Source organism: Lichenostomus cassidix, unplaced genomic scaffold, assembly GCF_008360975.1.
Source record: "Lichenostomus cassidix isolate B80296 unplaced genomic scaffold, HeHo_3.0 HiC_scaffold_618, whole genome shotgun sequence".
Lineage (NCBI taxonomy): Eukaryota > Metazoa > Chordata > Aves > Passeriformes > Meliphagidae > Lichenostomus > Lichenostomus cassidix.
In genome coordinates, this window is record NW_028147533.1 from 15,839 (window position 1) to 25,645 (window position 9,807).

Consider the following 9,807-nt stretch of genomic DNA (forward strand, 5'->3'; position numbering starts at 1 on the left):
CGCCCGGTCCCCTGGGGCCAGCGTGCTGCAAAAAAGGCCTACAGCACCCGGTATTCCCAGGCGGTCTCCCATCCAAGTACTAACCGGGCCCGACCCTGCTTAGCTTCCGAGATCAGACGAGATCGGGCGTTCTCAGGGTGGTATGGCCGTAGGCAGCCAAGAGCTCCACATCACCGCTCTTCAGCGTGCAGAGGCAACCTCCCCGCCACGTCCCGCAGCGTCACAGGCCCACCGGCCAGTCGCCCCGGCTGCCCGAGACCCGAGTGCCCGAGGACCGCTCGGCTCGCGGGATCTGGCGTCCTCCTGCCCCTCGATGCTGCCGCCCGATAAAAAACGAGGCGCCCAGTCCCCAGGGGCCAACGTGCTGCAAAAACGGCCTACAGCACCCGGTATTCCCAGGCAGTCTCCCATCCAAGTACTAACCGGGCCCGACCCTGCTTAGCTTCCGAGATCAGACGAGATCGGGCATTCTCAGAGTGGTATGGCCGTAGGCAACCCAGAGACCCAGAGGACCGCTCTCCAGCGCGCAGTGGCAGCCTCCGTGCCGTGCCCCGCAGAGCCACGGTTTCACCAGATGGCCACAAGGGCTGCAAGCCACCCGACTGCCCAACGGCCACGCGGCTCACAAGGTCTAGAGCCCTCCTGCCCCTCAATGCTGCGGCCCGATAAAAAACGAGGCGCCCGGTCCCCTGGGGCCAGCGTGCTGCAAAAAAGGCCTACAGCACCCGGTATTCCCAGGCGGTCTCCCATCCAAGTACTAACCGGGCCCGACCCTGCTTAGCTTCCGAGATCAGATGAGATCGGGCGTTCTCAGGGTGGTACGGCCGTAGGCAGCCAAGAGCTCCACATCACCGCTCTTCAGCGTGCAGCGGCAACCTCCCCGCCACGTCCCGCAGCGTTACAGGCACACCGGCCGGTCGCCTGGGCTGCCCGAGACCCGAGTGCCCGAGGACCACTCGGCTCGCGGGATCTGGCGTCCTCCTGCCCCTCGATGCTGCCGCCCGATAAAAAACGAGGCGCCCGGTCCCCTGGGGCCAGCGTGCTGCAAGAAAGGCCTACAGCACCCGGTATTCCCGGGCGGTCTCCCATCCAAGTACTAACCGGGCCCGACCCGGCTTAGCTTCCGAGATCAGACGAGATCGGGCGTTCTCAGGGTGGTATGGCCGTAGGCAGCCAAGAGCTCCACATCACCGCCCTTCAGCGTGCAGAGGCAACCTCCCCGCCACGTCCCGCAGCGTCACAGGCCCACTGGCCGGTCGCCTGGGCTGCCCGAGACCCGAGTGCCCAACGACCACTCGGCTCGCGGGCTCTGGCGTCCTCCTGCCCCTCGATGCTGCCGCCCAATGAAAAATGAGGCGCCCAGTCCCCAGGGGCCAGCGTGCTGCAAAAAGGGCCTACAGCACCCGGTATTCCCAGGCGGTCTCCCATCCAAGTACTAACCGGGCCCGACCCTGCTTAGCTTCCGAGATCAGACGAGATCGGGCGTTCTCAGGGTGGTATGGCCGTAGGCACCCCTGAGCCCCAGATCACCGCTCTTCAGTGTGCAGAGGCAACCTCCCTGCCACGTCCCGCAGCGCCACAGGCCCACCGGCCGGTCGCCTGGGCTGCCCGCGACCCTACTGCCCGAGGACCACTCGGCTCACGGGCTCTGGCGTCCTCCTGCCCCTCGATGCTGCGGCCCGATAAAAAACGAGGCGCCCGGTCCCCAGGGGCCAGCGTGCTGCAAAAAGGGCCTACAGCACCCGGTATTCCCAGGCGGTCTCCCATCCAAGTACTAACCGGGCCCGACCCTGCTTAGCTTCCGAGATCAGATGAGATCGGGCGTTCTCAGGGTGGTATGGCCGTAGGCACCCCTGAGCCCCAGATCACCGCTCTTCAGCGTGCAGAGGCAACCTCCCCGCCACGTCCCGCAGCGTCACAGGCCCACCGGCCAGTCGCCCCGGCTGCCCGAGACCCGAGTGCCCGAGGACCGCTCGGCTCGCGGGATCTGGCGTCCTCCTGCCCCTCGATGCTGCCGCCCGATAAAAAACGAGGCGCCCAGTCCCCAGGGGCCAACGTGCTGCAAAAACGGCCTACAGCACCCGGTATTCCCAGGCGGTCTCCCATCCAAGTACTAACCGGGCCCGACCCTGCTTAGCTTCCGAGATCAGATGAGATCGGGCGTTCTCAGGGTGGTATGGCCGTAGGCACCCCTGAGCCCCAGATCACTGCTCTTCAGCGTGCAGAGGCAACCTCCCCGCCACGTCCCACAGCGTTACAGGCCCACTGGCCGGTCGCCTGGGCTGCCCGCGTCCCTACTGCCTGAGGACCACTCGGCTCACGGGCTCTGGCGTCCTCCTGCCCCTCGATGCTGCCGCCCGATAAAAAACGAGGTGCCCAGTCCCCAGGGGCCAACGTGCTGCAAAAAGAGCCTACAGCACCCGGTATTCCCAGGCGGTCTCCCATCCAAGTACTAACCGGGCCCGACCCTGCTTAGCTTCCGAGATCAGACGAGATCGGGCGTTCTCAGGGTGGTATGGCCGTAGGCAGCCAAGATCTCCACATCACCACCCTTCAGCATGCAGCGGCAACCTCCCAGCCACGTCCCGCAGCGTCACAGGCCCACCGGCCAGTCGCCCCGGCTGCCCGAGACCCAAGTCCCCGAGGACTGCTCGGCTCGCGGGATCTGGCGTCCTCCTGCCCCTCGATGCTGCCGCCCAATAAAAAACGAGGCGCCCGGTCCCCTGGGGCCAGCGTGCTGCAAAAAAGGCCTACAGCACCCGGTATTCCCAGGCGGTCTCCCATCCAAGTACTAACCGGGCCCGACCCTGCTTAGCTTCCGAGATCAGACGAGATCGGGCGTTCTCAGGGTGGTATGGCCGTAGGCAGCCAAGAGCTCCACATCACCGCTCTTCAGCGTGCAGAGGCAACCTCCCCGCCACGTCCCGCAGCGTCACAGGCCCACCGGCCAGTCGCCCCGGCTGCCCGAGACCCGAGTGCCCGAGGACCGCTCGGCTCGCGGGATCTGGCGTCCTCCTGCCCCTCGATGCTGCCGCCCGATAAAAAACGAGGCGCCCAGTCCCCAGGGGCCAACGTGCTGCAAAAACGGCCTACAGCACCCGGTATTCCCAGGCAGTCTCCCATCCAAGTACTAACCGGGCCCGACCCTGCTTAGCTTCCGAGATCAGACGAGATCGGGCATTCTCAGAGTGGTATGGCCGTAGGCAACCCAGAGACCCAGAGGACCGCTCTCCAGCGCGCAGTGGCAGCCTCCGTGCCGTGCCCCGCAGAGCCACGGTTTCACCAGATGGCCACAAGGGCTGCAAGCCACCCGACTGCCCAACGGCCACGCGGCTCACAAGGTCTAGAGCCCTCCTGCCCCTCAATGCTGCGGCCCGATAAAAAACGAGGCGCCCGGTCCCCTGGGGCCAGCGTGCTGCAAAAAAGGCCTACAGCACCCGGTATTCCCAGGCGGTCTCCCATCCAAGTACTAACCGGGCCCGACCCTGCTTAGCTTCCGAGATCAGATGAGATCGGGCGTTCTCAGGGTGGTACGGCCGTAGGCAGCCAAGAGCTCCACATCACCGCTCTTCAGCGTGCAGCGGCAACCTCCCCGCCACGTCCCGCAGCGTTACAGGCACACCGGCCGGTCGCCTGGGCTGCCCGAGACCCGAGTGCCCGAGGACCACTCGGCTCGCGGGATCTGGCGTCCTCCTGCCCCTCGATGCTGCCGCCCGATAAAAAACGAGGCGCCCGGTCCCCTGGGGCCAGCGTGCTGCAAGAAAGGCCTACAGCACCCGGTATTCCCGGGCGGTCTCCCATCCAAGTACTAACCGGGCCCGACCCGGCTTAGCTTCCGAGATCAGACGAGATCGGGCGTTCTCAGGGTGGTATGGCCGTAGGCACCCCTGAGCCCCAGATCACCGCTCTTCAGCGCTCAGAGGCAACCTCCCCGCCACGTCCCACAGCGTTACAGGCCCACTGGCCGGTCGCCTGGGCTGCCCGCGTCCCTACTGCCTGAGGACCACTCGGCTCACGGGCTCTGGCGTCCTCCTGCCCCTCGATGCTGCCGCCCGATAAAAAACGAGGCGCCCAGTCCCCAGGGGCCAGCGTGCTGCAAAAAGGGCCTACAGCACCCGGTATTCCCAGGCGGTCTCCCATCCAAGTACTAACCGGGCCCGACCCTGCTTAGCTTCCGAGATCAGACGAGATCGGGCGTTCTCAGGGTGGTATGGCCGTAGGCAGCCAAGAGCTCCACATCACCGCCCTTCAGCGTGCAGAGGCAACCTCCCCGCCACGTCCCGCAGCGTCACAGGCCCACCGGCCAGTCGCCCCGGCTGCCCGAGACCCGAGTGCCCGAGGACCGCTCGGCTCGCGGGATCTGGCGTCCTCCTGCCCCTCGATGCTGCCGCCCGATAAAAAACGAGGCGCCCGGTCCCCTGGGGCCAGCGTGCTGCAAAAAAGGCCTACAGCACCCGGTATTCCCAGGCGGTCTCCCATCCAAGTACTAACCGGGCCCGACCCTGCTTAGCTTCCGAGATCAGACGAGATCAGGCGTTCTCAGGGTGGTATGGCCGTAGGCACCCCTGAGCCCCAGATCACCGCTCTTCAGCGCTCAGAGGCAACCTCCCCGCCACGTCCCACAGCGTTACAGGCCCACTGGCCGGTCGCCTGTGCTGCCCGAGACCCGAGTGCCCGAGGACCACTCGGCTCACGGGCTCTGGCGTCCTCCTGCCCCTCGATGCTGCCGCCCGATAAAAAACGAGGTGCCCAGTCCCCAGGGGCCAACGTGCTGCAGAAAGAGCCTACAGCACCCGGTATTCCCAGGCGGTCTCCCATCCAAGTACTAACCGGGCCCGACCCTGCTTAGCTTCCGAGATCAGACGAGATCGGGCATTCTCAGAGTGGTATGGCAGAAGGCAACCCAGAGACCCAGAGCACCGCTCTCCAGCGCGCAGTGGCAGCCTCCGTGCCCTGCCCCACAGAGCCACGGTTCCACCGGACAGCCACATTGGCTGCCCGCGACCATACTGCCCAAAGGCTCCTCGGCTCACAAGCTCTAGAACCCTCTGGTGCCCTGATGCTTCTGCCCGATATAAAACGAGACGCCCGGCCCCCAGGGGACAGCTTGCCGAAAAAACATCCTACAGCACCCGGTATTCCCAGGCAGTCTCCCATCCAAGTACTAACCGGGCCCGACCCTGCTTAGCTTCCGAGATCAGACGAGATCGGGCATTCTCAGAGTGGTATGGCCGTAGGCAACCCAGAGACCCAGAGGACCGCTCTCCAGCGCGCAGTGGCAGCCTCCGTGCCGTGCCCCGCAGAGCCACGGTTTCACCAGATGGCCACAAGGGCTGCAAGCCACCCTACTGCCCAACGGCCACGCGGCTCACAAGGTCTAGAGCCCTCCTGCCCCTCAATGCTGCGGCCCGATAAAAAACGAGGCACCCGGTCCCCTGGGGCCAGCGTGCTGCAAAAAAGGCCTACAGCACCCGGTATTCCCAGGCGGTCTCCCATCCAAGTACTAACCGGGCCCGACCCTGCTTAGCTTCCGAGATCAGACGAGATCGGGCGTTCTCAGGGTGGTATGGCCGTAGGCACCCCTGAGCCCCAGATCACCGCTCTTCAGCGTGCAGAGGCAACCTCCCCACCACGTCCCGCAGCGTTACAGGCACACCGGCCGGTTGCCCGGGCTGCCCGAGACCCGAGTGCCCGACGACCACTCGGCGCGCGGTCTCTGGCGTCCTCCTGCCCCTCGATGCTGCCGCCCAATAAAAAACGAGGCGCCCAGTCCCCAGGGGCCAGCGTGCTGCAAAAAGGGCCTACAGCACCCGGTATTCCCAGGCGGTCTCCCATCCAAGTACTAACCGGGCCTGACCCTGCTTAGCTTCCGAGATCAGACGAGATCGGGCGTTCTCAGGGTGGTATGGCCGTAGGCACCCCTGAGCCCCAGATCACCGCTCTTCAGCGTGCAGAGGCAACCTCCCCGCCACGTCCCGCAGCGTTACAGGCACACCGGCCGGTCGCCTGGGCTGCCCGAGACTCGAGTGCCCGAGGACCGCTCGGCTCGCGGGATCTGGCGTCCTCCTGCCCCTCGATGCTGCCGCCCGATAAAAAACGAGGCGCCCGGTCCCCTGGGGCCAGCGTGCTGCAAAAAAGGCCTACAGCACCCGGTATTCCCAGGCGGTCTCCCATCCAAGTACTAAGCGGGCCCGACCCTGCTTAGCTTCCGAGATCAGACGAGATCGGGCGTTCTCAGGGTGGTATGGCCGTAGGCAGCCAAGAGCTCCACATCACCGCCCTTCAGCGTGCAGCGGCAACCTCCCCGCCACGTCCCGCAGCGTCACAGGCCCACCGGCCAGTCGCCCCGGGTGCCCGAGACCCGAGTGCCCGAGGACCGCTCGGCTCGCGGGATCTGGCGTCCTCCTGCCCCTCGATGCTGCCGCCCGATAAAAAACGAGGCGCCCAGTCCCCAGGGGCCAACGTGCTGCAAAAACGGCCTACAGCACCTGGTATTCCCAGGCGGTCTCCCATCCAAGTACTAACCGGGCCCGACCCTGCTTAGCTTCCGAGATCAGACGAGATCGGGCATTCTCAGAGTGGTATGGCCGTAGGCAACCCAGAGACCCAGAGGACCGCTCTCCAGCGCGCAGTGGCAGCCTCCGTGCCGTGCCCCGCAGAGCCACGGTTTCACCAGATGGCCACAAGGGCTGCAAGCCACCCTACTGCCCAACGGCCACGCGGCTCACAAGGTCTAGAGCCCTCCTGCCCCTCAATGCTGCGGCCCGATAAAAAACGAGGCACCCGGTCCCCTGGGGCCAGCGTGCTGCAAAAAAGGCCTACAGCACCCGGTATTCCCAGGCGGTCTCCCATCCAAGTACTAACCGGGCCCGACCCTGCTTAGCTTCCGAGATCAGACGAGATCGGGCGTTCTCAGGGTGGTATGGCCGTAGGCACTCCTGAGCCCCAGATCACTGCTCTTCAGCGCTCAGAGGCAATCTCCCCGCCACGTCCCTCAGCGCCACAGGCCCACTGGCCGGTCGCCTGGGCTGCCCGCGTCCCTACTGCCCGAGGACCACTCGGCTCACAGGCTCTGGCGTCCTCCTGCCCCTCGATGCTGCCGCCCGATAAAAAACGAGGCGCCCAGTCCCCAGGGGCCAGCGTGCTGCAAAAAGAGCCTACAGCACCCGGTATTCCCAGGCAGTCTCCCATCCAAGTACTAACCGGGCCCGACCCTGCTTAGCTTCCGAGATCAGACGAGATCGGGCGTTCCCAGGGTGGTATGGCAGAAGGCACCCCTGAGCCCCAGAGCACCGCTCTCCAGCGCGCAGTGGCAGCCTCCGTGCCCTGCCCCACAGAGCCACGGTTCCACCGGACAGCCACATTGGCTGCCCGCGACCATACTGCCCAAAGGCTACTCGGCTCACAAGCTCTAGAGCCCTCTTGCCCCTCAATGCTTCTGCCCGATATAAAACGAGGCGCCCGGTCCCCAGGGGACAGCTTGCTGAAAAAACGTCCTACAGCACCCGGTATTCCCAGGCGGTCTCCCATCCAAGTACTAACCGGGCCCGACCCTGCTTAGCTTCCGAGATCAGACGAGATCGGGCGTTCCCAGGGTGGTATGGCAGAAGGCACTCCTGAGCCCCAGAGCACTGCTCTCCAGCGCGCAGGGGCAACCTCCGTGCCGTGCCCCACAGAGCCACGGTTTCACCGGATGGCCACAAGGGCTGCAAGCCACCCTACTGCTCAACGGCCACGCGGCTCACAAGGTCTAGAGCCCTCCTGCCCCTCAATGCTGCGGCCCGATAAAAAACGAGGCGCCCGGTCCCCTGGGGCCAGCGTGCTGCAAGAAAGGCCTACAGCACCCGGTATTCCCAGGCGGTCTCCCATCCAAGTACTAACCGGGCCCGACCCTGCTTAGCTTCCGAGATCAGACGAGATCGGGCGTTCTCAGGGTGGTATGGCCGTAGGCAGCCAAGAGCTCCACATCACCGCCCTTCAGCGTGCAGAGGCAACCTCCCCGCCACGTCCCGCAGCGTCACAGGCCCACTGGCCAGTCGCCCCGGCTGCCCGAGACCCGAGTGCCCGAGGACCGCTCGGCTCGCGGGATCTGGCGTCCTCCTGCCCCTCGATGCTGCCGCCCGATAAAAAACGAGGCGCCCAGTCCCCAGGGGCCAACGTGCTGCAAAAACGGCCTACAGCACCCGGTATTCCCAGGCAGTCTCCCATCCAAGTACTAACCGGGCCCGACCCTGCTTAGCTTCCGAGATCAGACGAGATCGGGCATTCTCAGAGTGGTATGGCCGTAGGCAACCCAGAGACCCAGAGGACCGCTCTCCAGCGCGCAGTGGCAGCCTCCGTGCCGTGCCCCGCAGAGCCACGGTTTCACCAGATGGCCACAAGGGCTGCAAGCCACCCGACTGCCCAACGGCCACGCGGCTCACAAGGTCTAGAGCCCTCCTGCCCCTCAATGCTGCGGCCCGATAAAAAACGAGGCGCCCGGTCCCCTGGGGCCAGCGTGCTGCAAAAAAGGCCTACAGCACCCGGTATTCCCAGGCGGTCTCCCATCCAAGTACTAACCGGGCCCGACCCTGCTTAGCTTCCGAGATCAGACGAGATCGGGCGTTCTCAGGGTGGTATGGCCGTAGGCACCCCTGAGCCCCAGATCACCGCTCTTCAGCGTGCAGAGGCAACCTCCCCGCCACGTCCCGCAGCGTTACAGGCACACCGGCCGGTCGCCCGGGCTGCCCGAGACCCGAGTGCCCGAGGACCACTCGGCTCGCGGGCTCTGGCGTCCTCCTGCCCCTCGATGCTGCCGCCCAATAAAAAACGAGGCGCCCAGTCCCCAGGGGCCAGCGTGCTGCAAAAAGGGCCTACAGCACCCGGTATTCCCAGGCGGTCTCCCATCCAAGTACTAACCGGGCCCGACCCTGCTTAGCTTCCGAGATCAGACGAGATCGGGCGTTCTCAGGGTGGTATGGCCGTAGGCACTCCTGAGCCCCAGATCACCGCTCTTCAGCGTGCAGAGGCAACCTCCCCGCCACGTCCCGCAGCGTTACAGGCCCACCGGCCGGTCGCCTGGGCTGCCCGAGACCCGAGTGCCCGAGGACCACTCGGCTCGCGGGCTCTGGCGTCCTCCTGCCCCTCGATGCTGCCGCCCAATAAAAAACGAGGCGCCCAGTCCCCAGGGGCCAGCGTGCTGCAAAAAGGGCCTACAGCACCCGGTATTCCCAGGCGGTCTCCCATCCAAGTACTAACCGGGCCCGACCCTGCTTAGCTTCCGAGATCAGACGAGATCGGGCGTTCCCAGGGTGGTATGGCAGAAGGCACTCCTGAGCCCCAGAGCACTGCTCTCCAGCGCGCAGGGGCAACCTCCGTGCCGTGCCCCACAGAGCCACGGTTTCACCGGATGGCCACAAGGGCTGCAAGCCACCCTACTGCTCAACGGCCACGCGGCTCACAAGGTCTAGAGCCCTCCTGCCCCTCAATGCTGCGGCCCGATAAAAAACGAGGCGCCCGGTCCCCTGGGGCCAGCGTGCTGCAAAAAAGGCCTACAGCACCCGGTATTCCCAGGCGGTCTCCCATCCAAGTACTAACCGGGCCCGACCCTGCTTAGCTTCCGAGATCAGACGAGATCGGGCGTTCTCAGGGTGGTATGGCCGTAGGCAGCCAAGAGCTCCACATCACCGCCCTTCAGCGTGCAGCGGCAACCTCCCCGCCACGTCCCGCAGCGTCACAGGCCCACCGGCCAGTCGCCCCGGCTGCCCGAGACCCGAGTGCCCGAGGACCGCTCGGCTCGCGGGATCTGGCGTCCTCCTGCCCCTCGAT

General features: G+C 65.6%; 29 non-coding genes across 29 annotated transcripts; all 29 read right to left on the reverse strand.

Moving 5' to 3' along the window:
* Positions 1–35: 35 nt before the first annotated feature.
* On the reverse strand, positions 36–154 carry LOC146422158 (5S ribosomal RNA). The gene has a single exon (XR_014848306.1). It is a non-coding gene; the product is annotated as a 5S ribosomal RNA (ribosomal RNA).
* A 220-nt stretch (positions 155–374) lies between these two features.
* LOC146422159 (5S ribosomal RNA) lies at positions 375–493 on the reverse strand. The gene has a single exon (XR_014848256.1). It is a non-coding gene; the product is annotated as a 5S ribosomal RNA (ribosomal RNA).
* Positions 494–713: 220 nt separating this feature from the next.
* On the reverse strand, positions 714–832 carry LOC146422160 (5S ribosomal RNA). Its single transcript, XR_014848236.1, has one exon. It is a non-coding gene; the product is annotated as a 5S ribosomal RNA (ribosomal RNA).
* A 220-nt stretch (positions 833–1,052) lies between these two features.
* Positions 1,053–1,171, reverse strand: LOC146422161 (5S ribosomal RNA). Its single transcript, XR_014848250.1, has one exon. It is a non-coding gene; the product is annotated as a 5S ribosomal RNA (ribosomal RNA).
* Positions 1,172–1,391: 220 nt separating this feature from the next.
* On the reverse strand, positions 1,392–1,510 carry LOC146422162 (5S ribosomal RNA). Its single transcript, XR_014848307.1, has one exon. It is a non-coding gene; the product is annotated as a 5S ribosomal RNA (ribosomal RNA).
* Positions 1,511–1,730: 220 nt separating this feature from the next.
* Positions 1,731–1,849, reverse strand: LOC146422163 (5S ribosomal RNA). The gene has a single exon (XR_014848291.1). It is a non-coding gene; the product is annotated as a 5S ribosomal RNA (ribosomal RNA).
* A 220-nt stretch (positions 1,850–2,069) lies between these two features.
* LOC146422164 (5S ribosomal RNA) lies at positions 2,070–2,188 on the reverse strand. The gene has a single exon (XR_014848302.1). It is a non-coding gene; the product is annotated as a 5S ribosomal RNA (ribosomal RNA).
* Positions 2,189–2,408: 220 nt separating this feature from the next.
* Positions 2,409–2,527, reverse strand: LOC146422165 (5S ribosomal RNA). The gene has a single exon (XR_014848233.1). It is a non-coding gene; the product is annotated as a 5S ribosomal RNA (ribosomal RNA).
* A 220-nt stretch (positions 2,528–2,747) lies between these two features.
* On the reverse strand, positions 2,748–2,866 carry LOC146422166 (5S ribosomal RNA). Its single transcript, XR_014848308.1, has one exon. It is a non-coding gene; the product is annotated as a 5S ribosomal RNA (ribosomal RNA).
* A 220-nt stretch (positions 2,867–3,086) lies between these two features.
* LOC146422167 (5S ribosomal RNA) lies at positions 3,087–3,205 on the reverse strand. The gene has a single exon (XR_014848257.1). It is a non-coding gene; the product is annotated as a 5S ribosomal RNA (ribosomal RNA).
* A 220-nt stretch (positions 3,206–3,425) lies between these two features.
* LOC146422168 (5S ribosomal RNA) lies at positions 3,426–3,544 on the reverse strand. Its single transcript, XR_014848237.1, has one exon. It is a non-coding gene; the product is annotated as a 5S ribosomal RNA (ribosomal RNA).
* A 220-nt stretch (positions 3,545–3,764) lies between these two features.
* LOC146422169 (5S ribosomal RNA) lies at positions 3,765–3,883 on the reverse strand. Its single transcript, XR_014848251.1, has one exon. It is a non-coding gene; the product is annotated as a 5S ribosomal RNA (ribosomal RNA).
* A 220-nt stretch (positions 3,884–4,103) lies between these two features.
* Positions 4,104–4,222, reverse strand: LOC146422170 (5S ribosomal RNA). Its single transcript, XR_014848309.1, has one exon. It is a non-coding gene; the product is annotated as a 5S ribosomal RNA (ribosomal RNA).
* Positions 4,223–4,442: 220 nt separating this feature from the next.
* LOC146422171 (5S ribosomal RNA) lies at positions 4,443–4,561 on the reverse strand. Its single transcript, XR_014848239.1, has one exon. It is a non-coding gene; the product is annotated as a 5S ribosomal RNA (ribosomal RNA).
* Positions 4,562–4,781: 220 nt separating this feature from the next.
* On the reverse strand, positions 4,782–4,900 carry LOC146422172 (5S ribosomal RNA). Its single transcript, XR_014848273.1, has one exon. It is a non-coding gene; the product is annotated as a 5S ribosomal RNA (ribosomal RNA).
* A 220-nt stretch (positions 4,901–5,120) lies between these two features.
* Positions 5,121–5,239, reverse strand: LOC146422173 (5S ribosomal RNA). Its single transcript, XR_014848268.1, has one exon. It is a non-coding gene; the product is annotated as a 5S ribosomal RNA (ribosomal RNA).
* A 220-nt stretch (positions 5,240–5,459) lies between these two features.
* On the reverse strand, positions 5,460–5,578 carry LOC146422174 (5S ribosomal RNA). Its single transcript, XR_014848310.1, has one exon. It is a non-coding gene; the product is annotated as a 5S ribosomal RNA (ribosomal RNA).
* A 220-nt stretch (positions 5,579–5,798) lies between these two features.
* Positions 5,799–5,917, reverse strand: LOC146422175 (5S ribosomal RNA). The gene has a single exon (XR_014848248.1). It is a non-coding gene; the product is annotated as a 5S ribosomal RNA (ribosomal RNA).
* A 220-nt stretch (positions 5,918–6,137) lies between these two features.
* Positions 6,138–6,256, reverse strand: LOC146422176 (5S ribosomal RNA). Its single transcript, XR_014848241.1, has one exon. It is a non-coding gene; the product is annotated as a 5S ribosomal RNA (ribosomal RNA).
* A 220-nt stretch (positions 6,257–6,476) lies between these two features.
* On the reverse strand, positions 6,477–6,595 carry LOC146422177 (5S ribosomal RNA). Its single transcript, XR_014848240.1, has one exon. It is a non-coding gene; the product is annotated as a 5S ribosomal RNA (ribosomal RNA).
* A 220-nt stretch (positions 6,596–6,815) lies between these two features.
* Positions 6,816–6,934, reverse strand: LOC146422178 (5S ribosomal RNA). Its single transcript, XR_014848311.1, has one exon. It is a non-coding gene; the product is annotated as a 5S ribosomal RNA (ribosomal RNA).
* A 220-nt stretch (positions 6,935–7,154) lies between these two features.
* Positions 7,155–7,273, reverse strand: LOC146422179 (5S ribosomal RNA). The gene has a single exon (XR_014848271.1). It is a non-coding gene; the product is annotated as a 5S ribosomal RNA (ribosomal RNA).
* A 220-nt stretch (positions 7,274–7,493) lies between these two features.
* On the reverse strand, positions 7,494–7,612 carry LOC146422180 (5S ribosomal RNA). Its single transcript, XR_014848272.1, has one exon. It is a non-coding gene; the product is annotated as a 5S ribosomal RNA (ribosomal RNA).
* Positions 7,613–7,832: 220 nt separating this feature from the next.
* On the reverse strand, positions 7,833–7,951 carry LOC146422181 (5S ribosomal RNA). The gene has a single exon (XR_014848312.1). It is a non-coding gene; the product is annotated as a 5S ribosomal RNA (ribosomal RNA).
* Positions 7,952–8,171: 220 nt separating this feature from the next.
* On the reverse strand, positions 8,172–8,290 carry LOC146422182 (5S ribosomal RNA). Its single transcript, XR_014848258.1, has one exon. It is a non-coding gene; the product is annotated as a 5S ribosomal RNA (ribosomal RNA).
* A 220-nt stretch (positions 8,291–8,510) lies between these two features.
* LOC146422183 (5S ribosomal RNA) lies at positions 8,511–8,629 on the reverse strand. Its single transcript, XR_014848314.1, has one exon. It is a non-coding gene; the product is annotated as a 5S ribosomal RNA (ribosomal RNA).
* A 220-nt stretch (positions 8,630–8,849) lies between these two features.
* On the reverse strand, positions 8,850–8,968 carry LOC146422184 (5S ribosomal RNA). Its single transcript, XR_014848315.1, has one exon. It is a non-coding gene; the product is annotated as a 5S ribosomal RNA (ribosomal RNA).
* Positions 8,969–9,188: 220 nt separating this feature from the next.
* On the reverse strand, positions 9,189–9,307 carry LOC146422185 (5S ribosomal RNA). The gene has a single exon (XR_014848263.1). It is a non-coding gene; the product is annotated as a 5S ribosomal RNA (ribosomal RNA).
* A 220-nt stretch (positions 9,308–9,527) lies between these two features.
* On the reverse strand, positions 9,528–9,646 carry LOC146422186 (5S ribosomal RNA). Its single transcript, XR_014848316.1, has one exon. It is a non-coding gene; the product is annotated as a 5S ribosomal RNA (ribosomal RNA).
* Between the last annotated feature and the right edge of the window lie 161 nt (positions 9,647–9,807).